The sequence below is a fragment of the Astatotilapia calliptera genome, chromosome 17 (assembly GCF_964374335.1).
Source record: "Astatotilapia calliptera chromosome 17, fAstCal68.1, whole genome shotgun sequence".
Taxonomy (NCBI): domain Eukaryota; kingdom Metazoa; phylum Chordata; class Actinopteri; order Cichliformes; family Cichlidae; genus Astatotilapia; species Astatotilapia calliptera.
In genome coordinates this window covers 26,111,617-26,128,681 of record NC_137438.1, presented here as the reverse complement: position 1 = coordinate 26,128,681, position 17,065 = coordinate 26,111,617, and the positions used below count along the sequence as shown (strand labels likewise).

The 17,065-nt window shown below is 38.9% G+C and overlaps 1 long non-coding RNA gene across 3 annotated transcripts; it reads left to right on the top strand.

The window, feature by feature from the left end:
- The first annotated feature begins 312 nt into the window (after positions 1-312).
- On the top strand, positions 313-3,412 carry LOC113023105 (uncharacterized). 3 transcript variants are annotated; one of them, XR_013902645.1, is made up of 5 exons: positions 314-400; positions 1,084-1,149; positions 1,500-1,655; positions 2,108-2,200; positions 2,495-3,412. It is a non-coding gene; the product is annotated as an uncharacterized LOC113023105 (long non-coding RNA). The 3 variants fall into 3 exon arrangements; XR_013902646.1 differs by lacking the exon at positions 314-400 and adding an exon at positions 409-556; XR_013902647.1 differs by lacking the exon at positions 1,084-1,149 and having other exon boundaries at positions 313-400.
- The last annotated feature ends 13,653 nt before the right edge of the window (positions 3,413-17,065 follow it).

The window sequence follows — 17,065 nt, the reverse complement described above, 5'->3', positions numbered from 1 at the left end:
TGATTGAATGCATTTAAGCAATGAATATTATGTAATTTCTACATACACTCAAAAAAATGAATGAGGTGGATTGTTCAGTGTATATTAATTATTTATTTTCATTTTACTTAAAATATATGTTTTTGTTAAGTTAACATATGTTTTTCTAATCAAGTCTACGTAATTGTGTCTATTATTCAACGTACATAATACTAATGTGTTACTTGATCGCATAACATTTAAGTTAAGTCAATTAGGATCGATATACCTTGTATATCCACAAGGTGGCAGTAATGCAAAAACAGTTGTAGTGAAACCGCGCAGAACAAGAAGGTTTCACGGCTTGTGCCTGCTCATGCGCAAGACTTCAAATTTAACTGAAAAAGGCTGTTTTGGCGCCAAGCTGCTGTTTCTTTGAGAGGTAAGACCACTTTTTTCTTTGACTATGTTGTGTAGTATCTATATGTCCAGCATGGTTATATTTTGCGTTTGTCTTACAAGACATGTTATATCGTTTGCGTGTGCTTGTTTTACATTAGTTTTACTGGGTCCTGGACATGCTTATTTTGTGGACTGTGTAAGAAACATTTTTATTGTTTTTTGTTTTATTAAGGGATTAGCTACAGGGGTTCATGGGGTTATTCTTTCATTTGCTTTCTTGGGATTCCTTTTCTGTAATCCGAGAGTCGGAAATATCGAATAGGATAGCAAGGATAGCATAAAGTGACATTTAAAATCCAAAAAGTCAAGGGCGAAAGCCACTGTGACACCATTGTTCTGCTCTATCAGTAATCTGTATTATGTAAAAATGGTCTGTAAATACAGCATGTTTCCTAGCGGAGTTATACATATCAATGTAGTTATAAATTACAGTTTGTGAAAGTACACACTTAATTTTTTTAATAAAATTATTCAAGACATATGAGTGGACAGACAATGGAGGTCGACAGACCTGGTGATAATTGCTTCTATAGAAAGTTAGCACATGGCAGTGTCAATCTCTTGCTTTTCTTCTGAGTAGTATTTTATTTAGTTGTAATTCAAACAATAATTTGCTTCTTGAAATTAAGGAATTAATTTTTTTTTTTTCTTTATAAATCTCAGATCCTGCCTTTACCTGCTCCCTCCTATACTGATGTGGTGTATGTGGTATTGCTGAGCTTGTATGTGGTATGTGAACTGTTATACTTTTAAAAACAAAACTGTTTTATAAGTTAAGTTTTCTTTTGTGACCCATCCCATGCCCCTGTTATTTCTTCTCCACATCTGAACCATGGTAAAGGTTGCAGTTCAAGGGCCTGAGGCATGAAATTCTTTTCAGATCAGCTGTGATCAATATTTTTTGGAACTTGATAAATAACAATAAAAGCTGTAATGGCTCCATTAGCATTTTGTGTAAATGTTTGTGTTAAAATTATAGCTTTAATGAGGTCTTACTACATTAGTTTTAGTTTGTATATGTGTACATATAGTATGTATATTTACAGTACAGTATGTTGTGTTTGTTGACATATTTTCAGGTGGAAGCAGAATATGTGAGGATTACTACTGCTGCACATGTTCCAAGGCTTTTTACACAACTTGACCAATACACTGACCAGCTCATAAAAGTCTTCAAGAAAAAAGGAGGCGTTGCAGGGAAGAAAATTAGACAAACTTTGGCCCCAGCCACACAGGTGCGTTATTCTGTTGGTAGCAAAATATTATGGCTAATAAGATCATTTTCAAATTTAAACAGCTAGTGTATGGTAGCTGCACAGTGCACTTACATTTATATTAAGCAAGACAAAGTTTGGTACCCAAAACGTTGGAAAATTTAAATTACCTAAACATATGTAAAATCTGATCCCTTGATTTAGGTTAAACCAGAAGTGAATGTTTTTATGTTATGTTTTGAATGCAAAAAAGATGATGTATTAGTTTGTCTTTACCTCCATTATGGACATATATAATGTGGTGGAAACCCTGCCCAACAGGTTAACTATTCATGTCCATGTGATGATTAGTTGGTCTTGTGTACATGTCTATCTGTGCAGTGGCTATGTCATTCATTTTGCGTATAATGTGAGTTTCTGTCATCCTAAAGTATTTCTGTTTTCTCTTCCTGTATCTCTGCCACTCTCTACAGAAGGAAACCATTGAAAAGGGGAGGGAGTGTGTCCTCAGGGCACTACCTTTTTACCTGAATGAAGACCCAAGCATCCTCTTCAAAGAATAATTGGTTGGTAATTTTAGTTTAGTTTTTTATCTGTATTAAACCAAATTTTGAATAACTAATGTTGTTGCATGTTGTAATGTTGTTGTTGTAATTTGCATGGAACCTGTTTAAATGTTTTGGGAAATCTTCTTGTATACCCAAACTATTTATATTTATCGTTGAATCTGTAGTCTAAAATAGTGGCGCACTGGGGTGCATGTTCCTAATATTGTGTTTACGTCATTAAAGGGTAGCTTTGGCCCTTTTTCTTTCTTTTTTTAAAACTGGATGCCATTTTTCTATGTTTTTGTGTCTAAGCTACAGCTGTTCAGAGGGAGCTGGAACAAATTACCCTTGCTATCTTTACCATCGAAAGAGCTGATGCCAGCACTCCTCCAGCCGATGTGGGTATAACCATCTAGTGTGTCCTGCATGACCTGGAAGACCTGGCCTCTGCATGTGCACTCTTAATGGGTGGGATATATGCACTGAATCTCAGTTAACCTCAAGACTGAAAGCTAAGAGACAATCAAAAGTATTGAGATTTAAAGGATTTAATTGAGAGATGATACTGCACCAGAAATGTTGAAGGGTGGTGTGTATATTAGCGTTCAAGGCATATTGTTATGAGGTGGAAATATGTTCATATTCAGTTTGTGTTACATTGTGTGCATTGTAAAGGTAATTGCAATACATACTAAAATTAAGGGTAAGTTAGGAGGTTGATCTGATATCCTCGTGTTGGTGTTGTTCCCAGATCATCATACTAAATGTTGTTCCAGGATCAACATTGCAAGTGACCAATCAGAATGTTGTGACGTCATACTTTTGCGACTTCGGGAAAAACCGGCGTAAAACAAAAAACTGTACTTAAGCTGCGTGAAACCGCCTCTGTCCGCCGATCAACTGACCCTAACCCTAACCGTAACCCTTTAATAAACAGTAAGCAGAATTGATATTGTCCTTGCAACATTGGAATTTCATAAATGCACGAATGGCTTGGAATAGAATAACGTCACAACAATGTGATTGGTCACTTGCAATGTTGAACCTGGAACAACATTTTCATGATGGTCTGGGAACAACACCAACACGAGGATATCAGATCATCCAAGTTGGGAATGCAGGATGAATGTATATTTTGTGGACTTTTAAAGACGAACAATTGTTTCCATGTTAAAATGTTTACATCTGAAGTTTTTTGCCCAAACACTGGTAAAATAAATGTTGACAGTGGCAAGTGTTAAATGGTTACTGCTGTGCTGTTGCAAAAAAACTGAACGCTGACAAGCTGTTTTATTGTTAGACCATAATGTTGGCATGTTTTGTTAAAGTTTTATTTGGGATGGTGATGTAATTTTCTTTGATTGCTAATATCAGTGGACTATTTATTATTATTATTATTATTATTATTATTATTATTATTATTATTATTATTATTATTATTATTATTATTATTGTTGTTACATTTTTTTTTTTTTTTTAAATTGTGACTGTTGAGGTGGACACTTCACTTTGCATTGTTAAAGGAAAGCACTTCATTGGCATTGTGTTACTGGACTGACCCTAAGCAATCATTGCAAATAGCAACTTTGCTATCCATTTTAGACACTAAAAGAAAAAAACACTCACAGACCTTACTAGCATCACATGTGCATAACTCAAGTGTCATCTTATCAATGTGTTATGTGATCTTCAATGCGTTTTTTTTCTCTTCTATTTCTGGTAGATACAGACATTTAATTTAAAGTCTTGATGTTGCATCTGTCTACATACTGTTAATTACTAACCCTAATGAGCTGTTGTGTTTTATTTTGGACTGGGTTTACACAAATGCTCACTGAATGTGTTGGCAATAAAATAAATTTTAAAAAATAAGTTGGATGTACTTAATTCATTTGTGTGGAACCTGTTGACAAAATAGATTTATGTAAAACTAATTAATAAAGCACAAGGTGGCTGAAAATATAATATTTGAATTAATCTAACTTAAATTTAACATTTTACTGCCACAAATAAGAAATGTGTTGAAGTAACTAATCTAAACTATCTAACCTGAAAATATATCATCTTTGTTCATGCAACATAACTTGATTTAGTTAGTCTTAAATATGTCTTGTTAATCTTAAGTAGTTTTTTTTAAATTAGATGAACTAAAGATTTTTGCTTTAAACTAACATAATTCAATTTCGTGGAACCTGTTGACAAAATAATTTTAATTAAAGTCAACGTTTCATTTTTTTGAGTGTATTTTAAAACATACCTTAACTGATCTGTGACAACCTTGTGCCTTTTCAGGACTGATTATTTCAATGCTTTCTCCTTTCAGGTAATCCTTGGCCTCCTACCTCTGGACAAACACTTCTCCTGATCAGGACCATATATAAGCTGCTTTCCACCAAAGGTGGCTGTCTTTCCCACTGGATGGATGGGGTTTGTCAGGCATCCAGCTTAGATTTCAATTTTTTTCCTTCTTTTAAGTTACATGTATTTTTGGTCACCTGTTCTGCTTGGCTTATCTTTCTTGGGTTACAATTACTTAAATTTGAACTTAGATTAAATGCCTGCTGTGTCAGTCTCCTTTCTTTGTTAGGTCTTGAATAACCTGGGAATAACACTGCAGACACACACACACACACACACACACACACACACACACACACACACACACACACACACCATCCTCAGAGAATGTCTGGAATGAGTTTGCCCCAAAACACACGTATCCATGACACCTAATCCTGCACTAATCGTCAACTTAACCACTTATATATACACAAGACCTGCAGACTGTTGCTTTGCTGGTTTAAAGAAGCATTAAATCAAGCTAAAACAATTCTGGATGATGAGCTTTTGTGGGTTTGCTCTGAGTTCATACATCAGTATGAGCTCCATTCACAGTAAAGTGCATATACTGTAACATAGAAAGAGAAGTGAGTCCCTAGCGCACAAGGATTTTTATTCGTTATATTTATATTTAGGAAAGTGTGGTGGGGTGGTGGTTAGCACTGCAGCAACAAGGTTCAAATCCTCTCTCTGTGGAGTTTGCACATGTTCTCTCCGGGTGCTTTGTCTTTCTCCCACAGTCCTAAAACATGCATGGGTTAGATTAACTGGTGATTCTAAATTGGCTGTAGGTGTGAATACAACAGTGAGTGGCAGTTTCTCTGCATTAGCCCTGGTGATTTGTCCAGGGCGTGCCCTCCCTCTCACCTTATGACAGCTGGCATAGGCTCCAGCTACAACCTGACCCTGAACTGGAGAATCAGAAGAAAAATTTAGATTTCCTCTAACTTTACTTTTTTACAACACAGTTTCTCGCAGATTTAATCAACAACTATTTTGTGAATTTTAAATATTCATTTTTTAATACCTTATTTTTTTGAATGCTGTCAGTATGATTATTTTTAGATGTCAGGAATGCAGTTTCCCCCAAAACTCACTCATACGGGACATCTAATCCTGCCCTAATCCTCACCTTGACCGCTCCTCTGAGCGACAGGTGTAATCTTTCTTTACAAGACTGGAAGACTTGAGTTTGGAAGATCGAGCGTGGGGTATTTGAGGGCATACAAACCATGCCAGGGGGACCATGTCTGACCAAGTCACAGCAGTCCCCACAGCTGCAGCCTTGTCAGTGCAGTCAGCATGCTTTATGCTCCCCAGTTGCAGGGAAGAGTAATCACTTTCTGCAGGAGCGGTGGAGATTTAGCTGTCTGCTTACCTTCAGCCTGAACCGTCACTCACTCAGGATAGAGCACCTGCCTGGAGGCTGCCACGGAAAGCATACATCATCCACCTATCATATCCTCATCCTGCTGCTAACTGCTATTACGCTTTATGAATCAGCGTGTCAAAGGGAAATATTCATGAAAGGCAATTAAAATAACTAAGAGATCCATCAACCGAAAAACACAGGAGCTGACAAGATTACCATCTTGATGAATATTTATCAAAAGAAATGGCAAGATCAAAGGGGTTTCTACTGCTAAAGCACATGCAGACCTCTCAAAGAGCTGAGGAAAAAGCAAAAAGATGCACCATGGTGTTTGCTCACAGATGAATTTGTTAAATGATAAGGATGTTGGTTTAAACAGACACCGGGGACTTGTGGGTAGATGTGGCTGCAGGTGGAGGAGCAGCTGAAGAAGCAGGACGATTTGACTTATTTCTGCAGGCGCCGATATATTTAGGAATAAGGCACTGAAGCCAAAGAAGATTTTCTAAAGGGTATGTCAGACAGATAAGACAGAGTTCAAAGTACTTAGTCCCAGAACTCCATATAAGAACAACTTAAAGTGCACAAAAGGACCAAAGAACCTAAAAAGCAAATATTCAAAGAAATCTTTTTTTCAGTTTAAATATTTTGCCTTTAGAAATACAAAGACACAATAAAATGAAACTGAAACTTTATGCATTGCTACTTCCTGCAATCGTGTAAGAGAAACACTCATGAATGTGGATGTGTTTCTGAAAATCTAGAATTCAGGTCGCCACTACTTGGTGCATCTCTCTCCGACAACACTGGGATCCAACAAGGATTATTTGATGCCCGAGCTCGAGAATATTTTGGTCTGGATGCAATTGAACTCTCTCAAAAACAGTTGAATGGAGTTTCATAAATTGCCATGACAATTGCTTTTTCGAAAGTTCAGCGACCATCGCGCAATACGTCACTATCCGCATGTGAAACAATGACAGCGCATTAAATGAGTTTAGGATCCTGCACAGACATGAAATGGTGTGAGACAGATGTCAGACTTTTACAAGGTCCATTAAAAGTATCATTAAATTTACATATGACCCAGGACTGAAGGTTGTTAAAGCTTAGCAGATAATTTGAACATTTGATAGAGTTGAACTATACTGTTTCCATTCAAGGCTAAACTCTACCATCAGCATTCAGACAGGATGAGTTATAGCCTTGTCTCGCCTGAGCCTTGAGTGTTAACTGAATTAAGATTCAGTTTGGAGCAGAGGACATAGGACTAGAGAACCTTTTCCTGTAAGGTAGCAAGGAAGAAAAACAAAATGTGGGCACTGGGGAACTGTTAGCGGCAAACAACTCAAAACTTTCCAGCAGGTTTGAGATGATTTTTCTGTGTAACCAGTAGGCAGGAAACAGCCTCAAAGATCAGAGGTGAAGCTGTGGAAGTGATACTTTGAGTGAGGAAGATAGCAGAAAGTTAGTTGAAGTGAGGACATGGCAGGAAAGGTTCCTACAAAGATCCTCATTACTCCAGTGCTATCACCCTCCTAAAATGTGCTTCTGTGCCGACTGTTATCTAGTCAAGCTGATATGTGAGTGAGGGGAAGAGCAGATAGCCTCCTGTGCTTTCCATCTGGCTATCGTCTTACACTTTATGTTTACCAATGAGCTTGTTGAGGAGATGGCGCCATCCAGGTCGACAGACGGGTGATGTGCAGTGCAAGCCTGTCAGTTTGTGTCTCTCTTCTCCAGTTTCACCTCCATGAATTGAGGAGGAAAATTGGGGCGGTGTTACAGCCACTGACTGCACTATTTGTACCTGACCAGCTTTTTAATGTGACTTGACTTCAAGAGTGGCCTTGGCACAACTTCTGCATTTTTATGCTATCCAGTGTAGATCTAATGTTCCCATATCTCAATCAAAGAAAGGTGAAACTTGGCAACTTTAGTTCAGATATATATATATATATATAGATATATATATATATATATATATATATATATATATATATATATATATATATATATATATATATATAAAGTCTCCCAGTGGAGAACACAGGGAGAATGTTAATAAAACTTACCTAAGATAAAATGAAATGCCTCTAAGGGAAGCAGGCAGGTTCCTGTAGAGCGAGCCAACATCAGTTCAAACAAGAGATAATCTGCCAGAGGAAAAAACAAACAGATGAGTGGAAAATAGGAAAACAATTGAGGGTAAAACACAGGAACACCAGGGGACAAATAGGGAGTTAGGCAGGAGCACAGGATGGTGAACAAACGAAAGGACACGGTCACAAACTCTCACACAAACAGCTTGATTGGGTGACAGGATGCAGGCGGAAACAGTTAGGCCAGAGCAGGCAATCACAGGCGCAGGAAAACAAGGAAAGGAAACACTATCGAGGACACACTCTGTATCTCTAAGTACTTTACCTTGAAGATAGCAGTAGATGTAGCAATACTATCTATTTTACTATCTCTGGTAAAGCTAGACTACCAGCAATAGTTATTTTCCTTTTCAAACTGACTGGAAGAGCTTTTAAGGGCCCTTGTAGCAAAGAACCCAGCAAGAATGATCAATTCTCACCCAACTTCTTCTCTTTTTCAGGCATCACATTTGATTGTACAGGTTAGCCTGTAATGTGTCTCATTTTTGTCAGGAAAATAGTGAGAAGTATTTTTGCAAGTACGAGAACATGCTCAATGCCAAGAAAGACTATTATTCCCAGTTTCTGATTTCTCAGTTTTTTGTACATTTGTTGTACTTACGTGTTTCAGATTGTCAAACACATTAGAAAATATAATCTGAGTAAATAATGAAATGTCATTAACTAAAAGATTTGAAAAAGTGGTGCATCATGTCACAATCCAAAGGAACTCAAGAAAAGCTGAAAAACAAAGTCATTGACAGCTATCAGTCTGGACAGGGTTGGACGGCCATTTCTAAGGGTTTGAGACTCCAGAGGACCGTGGTGAGAGCCGTTATCCGCAAATAGAGAAGATTTTGGAACATTAGTGAACCATCCGAGGAGTCAGCTTACGAAAATTACTCCAAGAGCACATCACGTACTCGAGAGAGTTACAAGCAGAAAACCACTGCTGACCAAAAAAACCCCACAGGCTACTCTTATGTTTGAGGTGGCTTTAGTGGAGGTCATTGAAAGGCTGGTGGTTCAGTCTTTGGCTACTCTAGTCTCCAGTCTGCATGGCTTAGTATCTTTGTGTAAGATACTGAACCCCAAGTTGCTCTTTGATGCATTCATCAGAAATGAAAGTGTGTAAATGTTAGATAGAAAGCTCTTGAATGGGGTGAAAGAGGCATTTTGACGAGTTCCAAGACCTGTGGTAAAATATTCTGTGGACTGATGAGGCCAAAGGTGAACTTTTTGGAAGTTTGAGTCACAGCTTTTTATAGAAAGAACAACGGACCAGTCGCTAAGCATGGTGGTGGTAGTATGATGGTCTGGGACTGCTTTGCTGCATCAGGACCTGGAAGACTTAAAATAATTGATGGAACTATGAATTCTGCTCTCTACAAGAGAATCCTGAATGTAACACTTGCACAGTAATTATGACCAAACAAGTTCAGAGCTTAAACATTTAAGCACTGGCTTTAAAAGAATATTTTAATGTATTCTTTTTAATTAAATTAACATGTGCAAAATAAGTGCTCAGGCTTCCTCTGCAGGAGATCCAGTTAAACTAGAAACAGTTTAACGTGGAGAATGAAATCCCCCTTTCATGTAGCACCATTTGGCCAGCTGTGCCACTTTAACCTCAATATTTAATATGAAATTATCTCAAATTTCCAACAGTGAAAACAGCTCTCAGTATATTCAGCAGAAATGGATTCCTACGTATCAGGCATAGAAAACAGTTTGCTTTGGTAGTGGACCTTTTCTGCTTTCCTGTGGACCGCCTCTTTTAACCCACATCTGCAAATCTCTGTAGAGGATCTGAGGCACTCACTGTTCCATTTATCGAGATCAGCAGCAGACTTTCAGAGTTTAAGAGTCAATAAATAGGGGAAAATTACTCAGCTTTGTAATGTACCACAGGTTGTAACTTGTGAATGATGCAGCGAATGACGATCAGGTCAGAATTAATCTTTTTACACAGGAGTGGGGCTGCTCTCCTCTAATGCCCCATCACTTTCATAGCAAAGCTTTCTAACTGTGAGATTTCACAGACGGCAGCCTTGGTGCATAGCTGCAGTTCAACAAGTATGAAACTGCAGTCCGTGGGGAATTCAGATGTCAGTGTTTGACACTCAGTGGGAACGTTTTGGGGATTTTTGTTGTGAGTTTGTAAAATATGACGCTCTGAATCCGATTCATGTCTCTTTTACTTAGCTACGGTGATGCACAATGGCTTAATGGCAACTGGAAAGACACAGATCCTCACTCCCTCAGGTAGTTTTAGTGTCTGACTGGACTTTTGTTTATGCTGTGGACTATTTTGCAACATTATAAATCAGAGAGAGGGAGGATTTTTGATTTTCATCTCCACCAAAGATAAAGGTGGGGTACCAGAAGAGATGGAAACACCTCATATACTTTTTTTTTCAGCTGTTACACTTCCTCAGTTAGGAAAATGGCTTTTTGAAGTATTGCCCCTCATACTAAAAAAAAATGACGGAAAAGGTAATGACAAGGATTGGTGATCAAGTGTCGGCATCTGATAAGTGAGGACTGAGAAATTGTTAAGGTACCTCCTCAATGTTTTTGGCACCTTTAAGCTCATTGTTTTGGTTTCTGGCCTGCTACATTACTGGTTTAATGGACTGGCACGCCATTCATCAGTGTCATTTTTAGCCACAGCAGGCAGCTCGCAGATTTAGTGAATAGGTGGCAAAGAGGAGCAGAGAGCAACTTAAAGGTCAGGCATGCTTCTCAGATGTTTCCACAGAGCAAAACTAAACAAAACAAAGGGTGAATATTGCAATTACATGCATCAGATGGCCAGAAACTCAAGAGAACACTTTGTTAAATGGATCATATCACCTGCAGCAGCAATTTGATTGTTGGGGCAATTGTTTGTACATAGGATAAAGCTACCTCATATGGGGAAATACAGATATATTAACAACTATGAATGTGGGAAATGAGGCACAGCTCTGGGAATTGGGGGTCTTGATGAATCGTATTGTTGTGGCTTGAAATTAATGGGAATGCTGTTCTGCTGGATGAGCGGAGGCAGCTGCGTACTTGTTTGCCATGTCACATTGAAATCCAATTATGTGTCAGTGTGGCATTTGCAACTTGTTTCTAATGACTCAAAATGGCAAATTAATTCATGTTTAAGGGATTTGGACATACAAATTATACTGTGTTTACTTGGCAAACCTGCAGTCTTTGTCCCATCCCTCTAAAACTAGAGTCTTTGGATGTAGGGATAATACCGAAAATATAGATTAGGAATCGATTTGAAGTCCTTTCCTAGCACCTAAAAAGCAAATATTTATATTGTTAATTGAATATCAGCGATTTACAGCAAGAACGTTGAAACAGATGACTAGCGTAATTTCATATTCATGTTCAAAACACCTGAGCTGGCCTGACAGCCAGCAGCTAATATCCTCGACTCCACTGGGTGCCACAGCACTGATTAAGCTCTGATCCAGCTCATAACCACCCAGTCTAATTCCAGGAGCACAGATACGACACCTTAGGGGGTCTTTGTGTTTTATCTCAAAATGAGGTCCAACCATTTAGTGACACAAAACAGAATTGTTCTGGAAAATAAGGAAAAGAAGAATGTAGACTAAATGGTGAGCATCCAGAGAACAACGGTGGTTGTTATCAGAGGGAGGCAGGGCACTGGGAACAAAAACAGATGTTGTGTTTTCTGCTTAGATTAATTCTTTGCAAACACATGTAGAATTTCTTTATATTGATCCAGACATTGCTTTGTTGAAATTTGCATAAAGCTTTGTTTTATACTTTCCTCCCTCCTATTTACAGTGAGTCAGTCTCCATAAAAGAAAACAGATTGTATTGCAGTCTCAGTTATGAGGGAACTATTCTCTCCTAATGCCATGCTGACAGATTTGCTTTCCCCAGCAGTGATGGTCTCTCATTGCTCCATCACTAATTCTATCAGACGTCACACACTTTTGCAGGCACTAACCCCCCCCCTGCTAAAACCGCCTCCGAAAAGACATGAAAAGCCTCATAGTCTGACAGCTGAACTGCAACTGATGCCTGTCAGCGTGATGGGCAGTCAAAGCGAAGCGGGGAAATGCACAGAAACAAGCAGTGATGTCAGTGCCCACTGAGCATCACGCATGACAGCTGCAGCAGTGTATCCAATGTGATGAACGCGCTCCTCATCACACCATGAAAGGTGAGCATCTGTTTGGATGTCAGAGTCATGCATCTCACAGCAAAGTTCCTACAGAAGTTAGATAGCTAAGCATAACCAAGTAAGACTTGGGAAGATAAATGGAACAAAGAGCATAATGTAAACACTTGAAGTTGAAGTGATCAACATATTCTGTTGTCATAGTTTACACTGAGCAGTCAAGTGCAGTGGCAGTGAAAATGTTTGAAAGGTTTAATGAGCAAAAATCTCAAAATAAGAAAACAAGTTAACTCAGTAAGACCTAGATGAGTGTCTTAGAGCAGGCTCTTTGCAGGTCTGGCAGGAACCAAACACAGATAAGGGATTTCAGATTCTCTATTTAATTCAATTGAGTTTGATTTATATAGCGCCAAATCACAACAACAGTTGCCTCAAGATGCTTCATATTGAAAGGTAAAGATCCTACAATAGTACAGAGAAAACTCCAACATTCAGATGAAATCCTAATGAGCAAACACTTGGCAACCGTGGGAAGGAAAAACGCCCAGCTCAGGGAGGGGCAGTCATCTACCACAAAAGTATGTGAGTGAAGGGAGGAACATGGGGCAAAAGATTAATAATGACTAATGATTAAATGCAAAGTGATAACCACTCAGCGCGTCATGGAAAGCTCCCAGCAGCCTAGGCCTATTGGAGCATAACTAGGGGAGGATTCAGCAACTTGGGGTTAGTATCGTTCCAAAGGTTATTTAGCATGCAGACTGGAATTAAACCACCAACCTTCCCATTAGGAGGTGCCCTGTGCTATCTCCCGAGCTACAGCCACCCTGAAAGTTGACAGAAAGTTAATTTTCCTCATCCGACTATTTTTTCAAAAACTAGCTTCCCGATAAACAGAATAAACTTTCTGGCATGATTAAATATCTAAGATATTTGATGTTACATTTTCTTTTGTTTACAATAAATAGCATCTTTAAGCAAATCAATATATCATGTTTATATTGATACCAAGCAGAGTAGCTGTTGTGGCCTGTATTTTATCATCTGAAAACCTGATGATTCTGATCATCTGTTTTTCCTTCTAGTTTTTTTTTTTTTATTTTTTTTATTTTTTTTATTTTAAAGGTGGATATTAAAGACGTGAGAAAAAATGAGAAGACATGATGTAGGATTGTGGCAAAAACCCTCACAGGCATAACTAAAATGCAGGCTACAAACAGAGTGATTTTGCCATTAAAAGACTGGAGAGAGGTTGTGCACACGGAATGGGAATTCCAGGGACAGTGGACAAGAGGGGGGTAATGGAGGATAAAGCTTCCGTAGTAGGGAGTGAAGGAAAAGCGTGTCAGTCTGAGGTAGGCTGCTGATTGGGAGGTTGTTTGCTTGCTGGCAATGAGAGGAACAGGCGGCTAATGAGTGCGAGACACAGGAGGCTTCTCTTGTTAGGTTAGTAACAAGATACACTGGAGCAGAATCCTTAGAAACAAATCTTTAGTTGGCCTTGAAGTGTTAGGACCACTGCAGCTGAAACAACAATCTGATGAAAAATGGATGAAGAGCTGCTTTAGATGGGAGGCAGGTGTGCAGCATGAGGTGACAGCACCCACTCAGACAGACGGCAAAAAACAAACAGACTGAAAACACATGAAGGAAAATGTCAGCAGAGTATTTCATAGTATTTAGTTTAAAGATAACCTTAAGCATAACCCTTATAGCTCAGCCACAACAGAGTGAAAATAGGATGGTAACCTCCTTCTGACAAGGAATAACTGGTGGTTTCAACCAACCAGCAACCAACTGCTCAGAGGTTGATCATGCAAAACCCTCAACCTTTGGACAACCACTTTTGATCAATAGTTGAATGCACAGGTAATCTGATGGATGGCAACATGTCTCTTTGCAACAGTTCTCTGTATGTTGACAGCAACAGATTTGCAACAGATGGCAAAAAACCTGAGGTTTTTGCTCATTTACCAGAGTTAATTGCAGTATGATAAACAGACCTCATGAAATTGCCAGATTTAACCCATTCAATCACAGGCTGATTCCATCTTTTTACTGTTTTATCGTGGCCTTGATGCACCACAGTCACTTTGAGGATGGTGACCGACTGCAAGTGGACACAAACCTGGTTCTAATCTTTGAAGCAACAACCCCCCCCCAAAAAACAACAAGTTTGCAAGTTAAAAACTTTGGTTGTGCAGCCACTCTTTTCTGTAATGTGACTGTAGCATTAATACCTATCATGTTTATGGATTTTCTCTGATACTACTAGACTAGCTTTGCACGATAAACAGTAAAGCTACCTATTTTAGCTTCTCTCACTTTAAAATCTCACCTTTTTTTGTTTGGCTGCTATTTGCTTGGCTTCTGTGAACAGAAATCAGTGCTTGTAAGTGCAAGCTACACCACATGCTGTATAAGGAAATCAGTGTCTAGCTGATGTCAGCTAACGCAATAGTAGAAAAAAGTTGGAAAATCATTATTTGGAACAGTCTGGAGCCTCAGCTTTAAGACCAGCTCCTTATTTTTAAACTCTGACAGTTTAAATATAAGACAAAAAAAAAAAAAAAAAAAAAGCAGGAAAGTATTTTAGGCCTCTTTTAAACATGATACCATCAGAACATCATAATGGTTGAACAGTTATTTCAAAGAAAGATGTCTAGTGGAGTGGGTGATATTTAAAGTAAAAATCATTATTAAGACTATTTATTCTTCTGAACATACACACATACATTACACTACATTACCGCCGTAGAGAAAGCTACAGTGTCCACTGAAGAAGAATTCATTTTACAAATGTATAATTACACCTAACTGGGCCCTCAACATAATTGTGTAGCTACAAATAAGTACAGAAAGTAATTTAGTGCCAAGTTCTCCCCCATGGCACTCAATGCAGGAGGCAGATGAGAGGGATTTTTGAAGGGATTATGAGCATTAGCACCCCACTACCTCCTGCCCTGGTGGGTGTTATTAGTTGGCTGAATATTTTATTACGAAAATGTCTTTGTCTGAATATCTGCTGTGCAAAACCCTTCTATCAAAAGCAGTCAGAATTACTTCATTTTTGACTTACAGAGAATAAGAAAGGCTGATGCTAAAAACCACAAGTTGCAACTTGTGGTTTTTAGCATCAGCCTTTCTTATTCTCTGTAAGTATTGTATTGTATTGCAATACATCAAACTGAAAATAGACTAAGCAAAGAAGAACATGTATATTTAAATATGTACACGATTGTGTCCTTTTATGATCTTTTCAATAATAATGGAAACACACATCCACTGTGTCTATTTCACGGTTTGACTCTCCAAAGCGTGAAATAGACATGCGTTCAAAAGCTGCTTTAAGCTACAATAACAGCAGAGGGAGATTTTAATTTCAAGCCAACTTGAAAATAATCACGGTAAAATGTTTAAACAGACATTATTAACACATTTACATGTATATACATATTAACCGCTTAGCTTAATCGTTTCTGACAATGAATGTACTTCATACGTTTTTATTCACTACTGACTTCTTACCTGTATGTTTTAGTGTGATATTGGGTTGGGTAAAACTGCACTTCTCTCAGTGAAGAGAAAAAGCCGTCAGGACATGGAAAAATGCATAAACAACATGAGGATGATGATTTTTGGACCAGGGGCTTCTTTCTTGGTCTGTATCCTCTCAGTCTATGATGCTACACTTGCTAAACTGTGAACAGTGACACTGATGTTCTAGCAGTTTCCAGTTCTTTGCTTGCTTAAACCTTGGTGGTTCCTAGATTGTTTATGAACATCCTAACTCTTATAAAAGGATGACAGTTTGGGTCTTCTTCCAGACCTTGCAAAGTGGTGACGTATCTGAATAACTTTTAGACAATTGTTTAAACAGATGATCTTGGAATCCAGAATTCTTTAGAAATAGTACAAGAAACTTTTCCAACTTTTTTAAACCTGCAACTCTTTGATCTTCACTGAGATTCCTGGACTTTCCCATTGTGCAACAATCATTAAGAGATTTAAATGAGCGTATGTACGTTTAGGCCTTTTTGAATTCTTGTGAATGGTCACAATAGCCGAAGGCCAGTATCAGAACTGGACTCCAATGCAGAAACTGGACTTAACCGTACTGGGCACAGAGCGACATGGAACGTAACTATGGTGTGGCGCCGTGGTTGTGGGCCGAGAGAGGGTAATGGGAATTGGAGGAGCGACTGGAGCGTAACAGGTACGTCTAAAGGTTGTACTGAGGAGAGAGGAGAACGGTGTTAGAACGGTGGAGTAGAGAGGAGCACTTGAAGGAGGTGAGTATATCTGGATGTTTAGCTTTCTTGTAGCTGGAGTGAAACAGGCTTTGAGGGAGAGGCAGTGAGTGTCTGGGTGAGTTAAATGGTGCGACATGGCTAACCTGAGTTCCGCAGGATCTGACAGTGTGTGATGGCTGGAGGGCAGGCAGGTGAGGCTCAGAGCGATTTCCAGAATGAGATTATTATTCAAGACAAGAAGCTGAAGCCAAAGCTTTGTCGTAGGAGTCCAGGAGAGCTAAGGCACAGGAAAACAAGATAAGTAACGCACTTAGTAGCAAGAACATGGAGCATAGTCTGTGGTCCCCACATGCTTCAAAAGATCCACCATCATCCCTGTGCCCAAGAACAGCAAACCCTCATCCCTGAACGATTACTGGCCAGTTGCACTGACCTCGGTAGTAATGAAGGTGTTTGAGAGGCTGCTGAAGAACATCATCTCCTCCTCCATCCCAGACACTACAGATCCACTGCAGTTCGCCTACAGATCCAACAGATCCACAGAGGATGCCATCGCCCACGTCCTACACACCACTCTCAGCCATGTGGACAAACAGGGTAACTATGTGCGAATGCTGTTTG